This window comes from Triticum dicoccoides, chromosome 5A, assembly GCF_002162155.2.
Source record: "Triticum dicoccoides isolate Atlit2015 ecotype Zavitan chromosome 5A, WEW_v2.0, whole genome shotgun sequence".
In the NCBI taxonomy this organism is placed as follows: domain Eukaryota; kingdom Viridiplantae; phylum Streptophyta; class Magnoliopsida; order Poales; family Poaceae; genus Triticum; species Triticum dicoccoides.
Genome location: NC_041388.1, coordinates 655,165,657 through 655,174,645, shown reverse-complemented (window position 1 = coordinate 655,174,645; position 8,989 = coordinate 655,165,657).

Below are 8,989 nucleotides of genomic sequence, written 5' to 3'. Positions count from 1 at the left end.
CAAGTATCATTTCCTTAGACCATGAGATTGTGCAACTCCCGGATACCGTAGGAGTGCTTTGGGTGTGCCAAACGTCACAACGTAACTGGGTGGCTATAAAGGTACACTACGGGTATCTCTGAAAGTGTCTGTTGGGTTGGCACGAATCGAGATTGGGATTTTGTCACTCCGTGTAAACGGAGAGGTATCTCTGGGCCCACTCGGTAGGACATCATCATAATGTGCACAATGTGACCAAGGGGTTGATCACGGGATGATGTGTTAAGGAACGAGTAAAGAGACTTTCCGGTAACGAGATTGAACAAGGTATCGGTATACCGACGATCGAATCTCGGGCAAGTACCATACCGCTAGACAAAGGGAATTGTATACGGGATCGATTGAGTCCTTGACATCGTGGTTCATCCGATGAGATCATCGTAGAACATGTGGGAGCCAACATGGGTATCCAGATCCCGCTGTTGGTTATTGACCGGAGAACATCTCGGTCATGACTACATGTCTCCCGAACCCGTAGGGTCTACACACTTAAGGTTCGATGACGCTAGGGTTATAAAGGAAGCTTGTATGTGGTTACCGAATGTTGTTCGGAGTCTCGGATGAGATCCCGGACGTCACGAGGAGTTCCGGAATGGTCCGGAGGTAAAGATTTATATATAGGAAGTCCTGTTTCGGCCATCGGGACAAGTTTCGGGGTCATCGGTATTGTACCGGGACCACCGGAAGGGTCCCGGGGGCCCACCGGGTGGGGCCACCTGCCCCGGGGGGCCACATGGGCTGTAGGGGTTGCGCCTTGGCCTACATGGGCCAAGGGAACCAGCCCCTAGAGGCCCATGCGCCAAGATAAAGGAAAAAGGGGAGAGTCCTAAAGGGGGAAGGCACCTCCGAGGTGCCTTGGGGAGGATGGACTCCTCCCCCCTCCTTAGCCGCACCCCTTCCTTGGAGGAGGGGGCAAGGCTGCGCCTCCCCCCTCTCCCCTGCCCCTATATATAGTGGAGGGGAGGGAGGGCATCCATACCTGAGCCCTTGGCGCCTCCCTCCCTCCCGTGACACCTCCTCCTCTCCCGTAGGTGCTTGGCGAAGCCCTGCAGGATTGCCACGCTCCTCCGTCACCACCACGCCGTTGTGCTGCTGCTGGATGGAGTCTTCCTCAACCTCTCCCTCTCTCCTTGCTGGATCAAGGCGTGGGAGACGTCGTCGAGCTGTACGTGTGTTGAACGCGGAGGTGCTGTCCGTTCGGCACTAGGATCATCGGTGATCTGAATCACGACGAGTACGACTCCATCAACCCCGTTCACTTGAACGCTTCCGCTTAGCGATCTACAAGGGTATGTAGATGCACTCTCTTTCTACTCGTTGCTGGTCTCTCCATAGATAGATCTTGGTGATTCGTAGGGAAATTTTTTGAATTTCTGCTACGTTCCCCAACAAACCTTGCCGGGGAAAGCTTGCCGCCGTGAACAGTAATCTTGCCGGGAAAGCTTGCCGCCGTGAACAGTAGAAACTGTCGAGGCCAATCCGACCAGATATGGCCTTATTTGGAAAAGTGATCAACATACGGATTGTTGGCCTCGTCGAAGCACACATAATTGATATCTGAACCGTCTCCATCGGAAGTCATATGCAGATTCCACAGCCCACGCAAGGAGCAAGACAGAAGATTGGACCAGATTCAGGCTGAATCCGAGTGGGACCAGAACTAGGATTCTAGGACGTGAATTGATGTAATTTTTTTGTAAGGAAAGCCTAGATAAATCCTTTGCTTGTACGGGAAGTCCAGCCGCCTCTTATATATGTTGGGGGTGACGGCCGATTGAACAACACACAATCGAACAAATCTATCTACATCTTTTACCTTTACTTTTCCTTCTCCCTTGTTCTTCTTCTTCCTCGTTCTTCGTTCGTTCTTCTTCATTGTAAGGCGGCGAACCTCGAGGCCCTAGGGGCGATCAGGTCGACCTAGGGCAGCCCATAGCCGCCGCACGTCCAGACGGGGTCCCTCCCGGGCGCGTGGGGTTTCGGGTCCTCAAAAGCGCCCGCCGGATTGTCTTGCGTACCGCGCTTCCGGCAGGTCTCCTTCGACGTGAGCTGCGGTGCATCACCCCCGGTGTCGAAGGTACACGGTGACGTGTTCGTGTGCGAACACACTTTTTGGCGACTCCGCTGGGGACGAAGCTTTGAACGGTCTCTGGCCCGTTCTTGCTACGAAGAGATCGTCATCTAGGGTTTGCAATCTACAAAGGTAATATGAATACCCAATTCACATCTGTAGATGCAAATAATGCGTATGTTGTTGCTAGATCATCTAATGAGCATAATGTATCGGCTAGCCCTAATTTTATCAATCATGCATCTAATTATGTGCAACAGCCGATTCAGAATAATCTTCATGCTTCAACTTCATATAATTTTAGCAACATGCAACATATGTATCCCAACTCCCATGCATCGGCAACCCCACAAATCTATATGCCGATGAACAACATGATGAGTTTGGTTAATCAAGTTGAAACACCCCATGTAGGAACTTTCAACGGCATGCAACATAGTGATTCATCTTTTTATTCATCGGCAACTAATTTGCAACATGTTAATCCAAACATGCCGGTGAATAGGGGAATTGGCCATGCTACTACTAGTTATTCGGCCAATTACCCTCAAACATCGTATGCTACACCTCATGCTACTAATTTTTCGGCACCATACGCAATTGTAGATGTTCATAATTCGGCTCCGCACCTTCATGCTCATTGCCGAATAAGTAAGAATTCTACCACGCAAGTGTCTTTACCTAGTAACGTAGCATATCACGTTGCCCCCGCACAATTATAGAATTTCGGCAACACACCATTGTCGAGAGCGTCTTAAAGTATTGGGGGGCAATCCGATGAAGATTGGGCAGAAATTGGTCGAAAAAAGTTTAAAGATAGCCTAGCTACAATGTTTGCTGAATTTAGACAAGAACAAGCAACCTTAAAGAAAGAAAGAGTGGTGATTCGGATAACAAAGTTAATTCGGTTGTTAAAAAAGCCGAATCAAATAGTATGTGTACCGAATTTATTGAAGAAAAAAAGGACGCCAAGGCATTGGAGAGTCATTTAAAAATGGAGCAAAGTATTATTCAAGTATCACAACCATCATACTCTCCCAGCGTGTATGAAGAGGTATGTCTAGCAAGTGATTTGCCTATTTTCAGATTTGGTCACAACTTTATTGTTGATGCATCTATTAGAAAAAATCTCGTAAGTAATTTTGAAAGACCAATGATGAAGGGTAATTTACTTGTTAGCAATAAAATTGTTACAAAGCATATCGGTCAATACATTGTACCATTCGAAGAGACCGATAGTGACTTATTATTGAAGCCAAAGCTTATCCCATTGCTTTATTTAGAGTTCATATCTAATTGGGTAGCTTTGCTTGCTTCATACTTCGCTTATGCATGGTCTCAATTGAGACATGTGTGTTTTAACTATTTTTGTTTCAGAAATATAAAGCCAAGGTTAAATTATTTTGAGAAATCCGATGCTAATATTATATCTTATCCAAAGACATCAGAGATAGAGTGCAAAACACAATGTATAGCCGAATGGGAAGATTCTAAATCTGAACCATTCGCTTGCTTACCTCCAAAGCCGTTCGCACACCAAGATCGGCTAGAAAACAAAATGTATACCTTTGATTCAAACATGTGTGATCAAATCTTCGATTTATTGTTGAAAAATAATTACATTAGAATTCTTGATCACCATGTCAAGCCATCTATCCAAGGACGAATTTATTGTAAGTTGCATGATTCATTCAAGCATAGTATTGAGGATTGCAACATGTTTCGTCAAATAGTTAAATCGGCCATTGATAAAGGACGATTGAAATTTGTTGAGACACCAAAAGATGATGCTTCTATTTCAATTGGTCCCGATGGTAAAAGGTTTTTGCATCGGCTGCTTCAAGCCGATTCATTTAAAGAGAAGGTAAAAACTGCAGGTGATGGGATCAAGTTTTCAAGTAAAGAAGTTGTTGAAGAGCATAATGAACATAATCTTGAGGGCGAGAATTCCATCGAAGTTACAATGAAGACACCAAGGACTGGGGGGCAACAAGAAAATCCAAAGATTGGTGCAAGCACAGTTAAAGAAAACAAAAGCCGACGTAAGCACAAAGGTAAAAAGTCGAAATTCACTTTCGCGCAACTATTGGAAAAATATCAGAAGATAAGTGAGGAGAGCAGTGCTTATCGGCCAACTAATGCAAAAGCATCAAGATCACCCCCTAGACGCAAATCCAAGGATCGATATTGGCAAGAAGAGAATTTGAATGCAACTTATTCATATCCTTATTTTGGGCCACCAATGCCAATGTCGTGGATGCCTCTCTATGCTCATATAGATCCATATCCATCATGGGACAGGTATGATACAAGGGCACATTCTCCATCTTATTTTAGATCATCTCACCAATATTATGCAGCTCCGAGAAGATCAACATTTAAACAATCACGTGTTAAAGACCGCTTCAGTCATAAGAAATTGGTCCAGAGCTCAAGGAAGAAGAAAGAGGTGGTCAAGCAAGTTTACCGTGTTAAAAGAGATGGTCGTAAGAGTGCAACTTCAGATTTGATCTCAAATGAAAAAGAGCCAATTAATGTGTTGACATTGGCTACTAAAGACAATGAGACAAAGCAACCAATTATTGAGAGTCGAAGTGCCAAATCTGAAGAAACAAGTTGAGAGTGCACAAGGCCAAAAAGGAATTGCCATTGGTTAAAACAGAATCACAGCCGAGATGCACACTCGTCTTATCCTATTGGCAAAAGAGGGAACTACAAAAACTTAGTGCACATGAACTTGAAGAAAGGAACATGGCATGGGTTCCCAAAGGAAGTGCTCAAAATAAGAATTATGTGAAAGCATCCATTACACGACGTGCGGCAAAGATGAAGAAGGAAAAGAGTGAAAACTATGAAGGACCAAGAAGGTTTCAACATCTTCGTTCCACACATTATCCATATTCTTCAACTATGTCATTGATGCCTATGCCATGGAATTCGTCATCAGGTATGATTGGTTACCCTCAATGGACTTATTATAATCCATGGATGCAATATAATTTCTTACATCATGAAAGGGTATTGCCAAATCACTATACATTTGATTAGCTACAAGTTTGTTGCTGATCCAAAGGGCCGAAATACTTGATTTGTCATTTCATTTGTTTATTTCGGCTATATGTGCTTTGAATGAAGTTTACATAGTAATGGACGATATATACTTACCGTCCTAAAAAGATGCAGAATGGACGATGGAGTGTTGACATCGTCCTTAGAACCAACATGGTACAAGTTATTTTTCGGCACGCTAGCTATGCCGAAAAACAGGGGGGCATGTGTTGACGCTCAAAATTGGCACAGTCATAAAATTAGCATAGGTTATATCAAGAACAATTCAAACTTATGATTGAAAGTCACCTTGGAATGTCTCTCTTCGAGAAGATCAAGATGGATATCAAGATAGTCTAAAACGGAGCTCGGACTCAAAAGTTATGACAAGTTCAGAGATGCTCATGTTGACACCAGAGTAAAGAAAGGCATAAAACTCAATCAAGATGGCCTCTGGTGGAATCTGTTTCAACATGAAAGTTGTGCGTCTCGTTGAAACGATTGATTTTGATATAAAATCATCTCAATCCGAGTTCATATGCAAAAGTTAGAGCTATCTGGATGCAGCCCTGTCAAGAGGCGAAATATGACGCGGAAAGCTTGCCGCCGTGAACAGTAACCTTGCCGGGGAAAGCTTGCCGCCGTGAACAGTAACCTTGCCGGGGGAGAGCTTGCCGCCGTGAACAGTAACCTTGCCGGGGGAGAGCTTGCCACCATGAACAGTAACCTTGCCGGGGAAAGCTTGCCACCGTGAACAGTAATCTTGCCGGGAAAGCTTGCCGCCGTGAACAGTAGAAACTGTCGAGGCCAATCCGACCAGATATGGCCTTATTTGGAAAAGTGATCAACATACGGATTGTTGGCCTCGTCGAAGCACACATAATTGATATCTGAACCGTCTCCATCAGAAGTCATATGCAGATTCCACAGCCCACGCAAGGAGCAAGACAGAAGATTGGACCAGATTCGGGCTGAATCCGAGTGGGACCAGAACTAGGATTCTAGGACGTGAATTGATGTAATTTTCTTGTAAGGAAAGCCTAGATAAATCCTTTGCTTGTACGGGAAGTCCAGCCGCCTCTTATATATGTTGGGGGTGACGGCCGATTGAACAACACACAATCGAACAAATCTATCTACATCTTTTACCTTTACTTTTCCTTCTCCCTTGTTCTTCTTCTTCCTCGTTCTTCGTTCGTTCTTCTTCATTGTAAGGCGGCGAACCTCGAGGCCCTAGGGGCGATCAGGTCGACCTAGGGCAGCCCATAGCCGCCGCACGTCCAGACGGGGTCCCTCCCGGGCGCGTGGGGTTTCGGGTCCTCAAAAGCGCCCGCCGGATTGTCTTGCATACCGCGCTTCTGGCAGGTCTCCTTCGACGTGAGCTGCGGTGCATCAGCCCCGGCATCGAAGGTACACGGTGACGTGTTCGTGTGCGAACAGTTTGCAGTTTGGCCCGAAATGGACTGCTTCCAGCCGGCCCAAGGTAGCAAGAAGCTGGGCTTCGCCGCTCCAGTTGGGCTGCCAGCTCACCCAGGCGCTGGGGAAAGCTGCCTCGCTCCAGAACAGTTTGCTGCACTCCACGTGAAGTGAGAAGTGAGGCTAGAAGCTGGATATGAGAAGTTTTTGAGAATCTAGCAAGTCTCTGAACAGGCCCTTAGTCTCTGCCATACTTCGCTTCTGTCCTTCATTGCTCTCGTGCAACATGGGCTTTATCCCTCACCCTCTCTGCTATCTCAAGTGGGTTGTCAGCATGTAGTTGTATGACCTCTATTGTTCCCTCCTACAATTCAATACTCCCTTCATTCCATAATATAGGTGCTTCCTCTAACCCCATGTTTTAACTTTGACCATAAATTTAACTACCAAGACCGATTGCGGCGGGAGCAAAAATTATATCAGTAAACTCGTATTCAAAAATAGTTTTCAATTATATAATTTTTTCTCCCGCCGCACTTGGTCTCGTTGGTTAAAATTATGGTCAAAGTTAGACCTCAGGAAGCGCGGACACACTATATTTTGGAATGAAGGGGTATTAGTAGGCATCACCTACAAGGTTAACCTCTCTTCATGATCCAACAATTCTTCTCCTTTCACGGCTTCCTCCCAGATTTCGCTCAAAGATGAACAACAACTCTGACATTAGTTTTTTACCATTTTTTGTTGAGTAGTGATTGGATGTATAACAACCTGAACATTTATGTGTTTGTTCTATTCTCTAGTCCAATTCTATATATTTTTTATGTAAAAGTTTACGAAGTTTGACTTCTAAAAAAAGTTGTGGGCTATATTTTTGAACGAATAGAGTACAATACTTCATGTAAAAATGTCGCTAATAGACATTCGCCCACTGATGACCCACACGTATAGGGGATCTATCGTAGTCCTTTCGATAAGTAAGAGTGTCGAACCCAACGAGAAGCAGAAGGAAATGACAAGCGGATTTCAGCAAGGTATTCTCTGCAAGCATTGAAATTATCGGTAACAGATAGTTTTATGATAAGATAATTCGTAATGGGTAACAAGTAAATAAAGTAACTAAGGTGCAGCAAGGTGGCCCAATCCTTTTTGTATCAAAGGACAAGTCTAAACGAGAAAAGCGCTCCCGAGGACACATGTGAATTGTTGTCAAGCTAGTTTTCATCATACTCATATGATTCGCGTTCGTTATTTTAATAATTTGATATATGGGTGGATCGATGCTTGGGTGCTGCCCTTCCTTGGACAAGCCTCCCACTTATGATTAACCCCTCTCGCAAGTATCTACAACTATGAAAGAAGTATTAAGGTAAACCTAATCATCCTAACAATAGCATGAAACATCTAGATCCAAATCAGTCCCTTACGAAGCAACGCATAAACTAGGGTTTAAGCTTCTGTCACTCTAACAACCCATCGTCTACTTATTACTTCCCAATGCCTTCCCTTAGGCCCAAATAATGGTGAAATGTCATGTAGTCGGCGTTCACATAACACCAGTAGAGGAGAGACAACATACATCTCATCAAAATATCGAATGAATACCGAATTCACATGATTACTTATAACAAGACTTCTCCCATGTCCTCAGAAACAAACGTAACTACACACAAAGCATATTCATAATCATAATCAGAGGAGTATTAATTATCATTAAGGATCTGAAAATATAATCTTCCACTGGATAAACCAACTAGCATCAACTACAAGGAGTAATCAACATTACTAGCAACCCACAGGTATCAATCTGAGGTTTTGGGATAAAGATCGGATACAAGAGATGAACTAGGGTTTGAGAGGAGATGGTGCTAGTGAAGATGTTGATGGAGATTGACCCCCTCTCGATGAGAGGATCGATGGTGATGACGATGACGATGATTTCCCCATCCCGGAGGGATGTTTCCCCGGCAGAATAGCTCTGTCGGAGCCCTAGATTGGTTCTACCCAGGTTCTGCCTCGAGACGGCGGCACTTTGTTCCAAAAGCTTCCTCTTGATTTTTTTCCAGGTCAGAACACACCATATAGCCAAAGATGGGCACCGGAGGCCTTCCAGGGGGCCCACAAGGTCGGGGGGCGTGCCTAGGGGGTAGGGCGCGCCCTCCACCCTTGTGGCTGGCTGGTGGCCCCGCTCTGGTACTTTCTTCACCCAATATTTTTTATATATTCCAAAAAAAAGTTCCGTGAAGTTTCGGAACTTTTGGAGTTGTGCAGAATAGGTCTCTATTATTTGCTCCTTTTCCATTCCAGAATTCCAGCTGCCAGCATTCTCCCTCTTCATGTAAACCTTATAAAATAAGAGAGAATATGTATAAGTATTGTGATATAATGTGTAATAACAACCCATAATGCAATAAA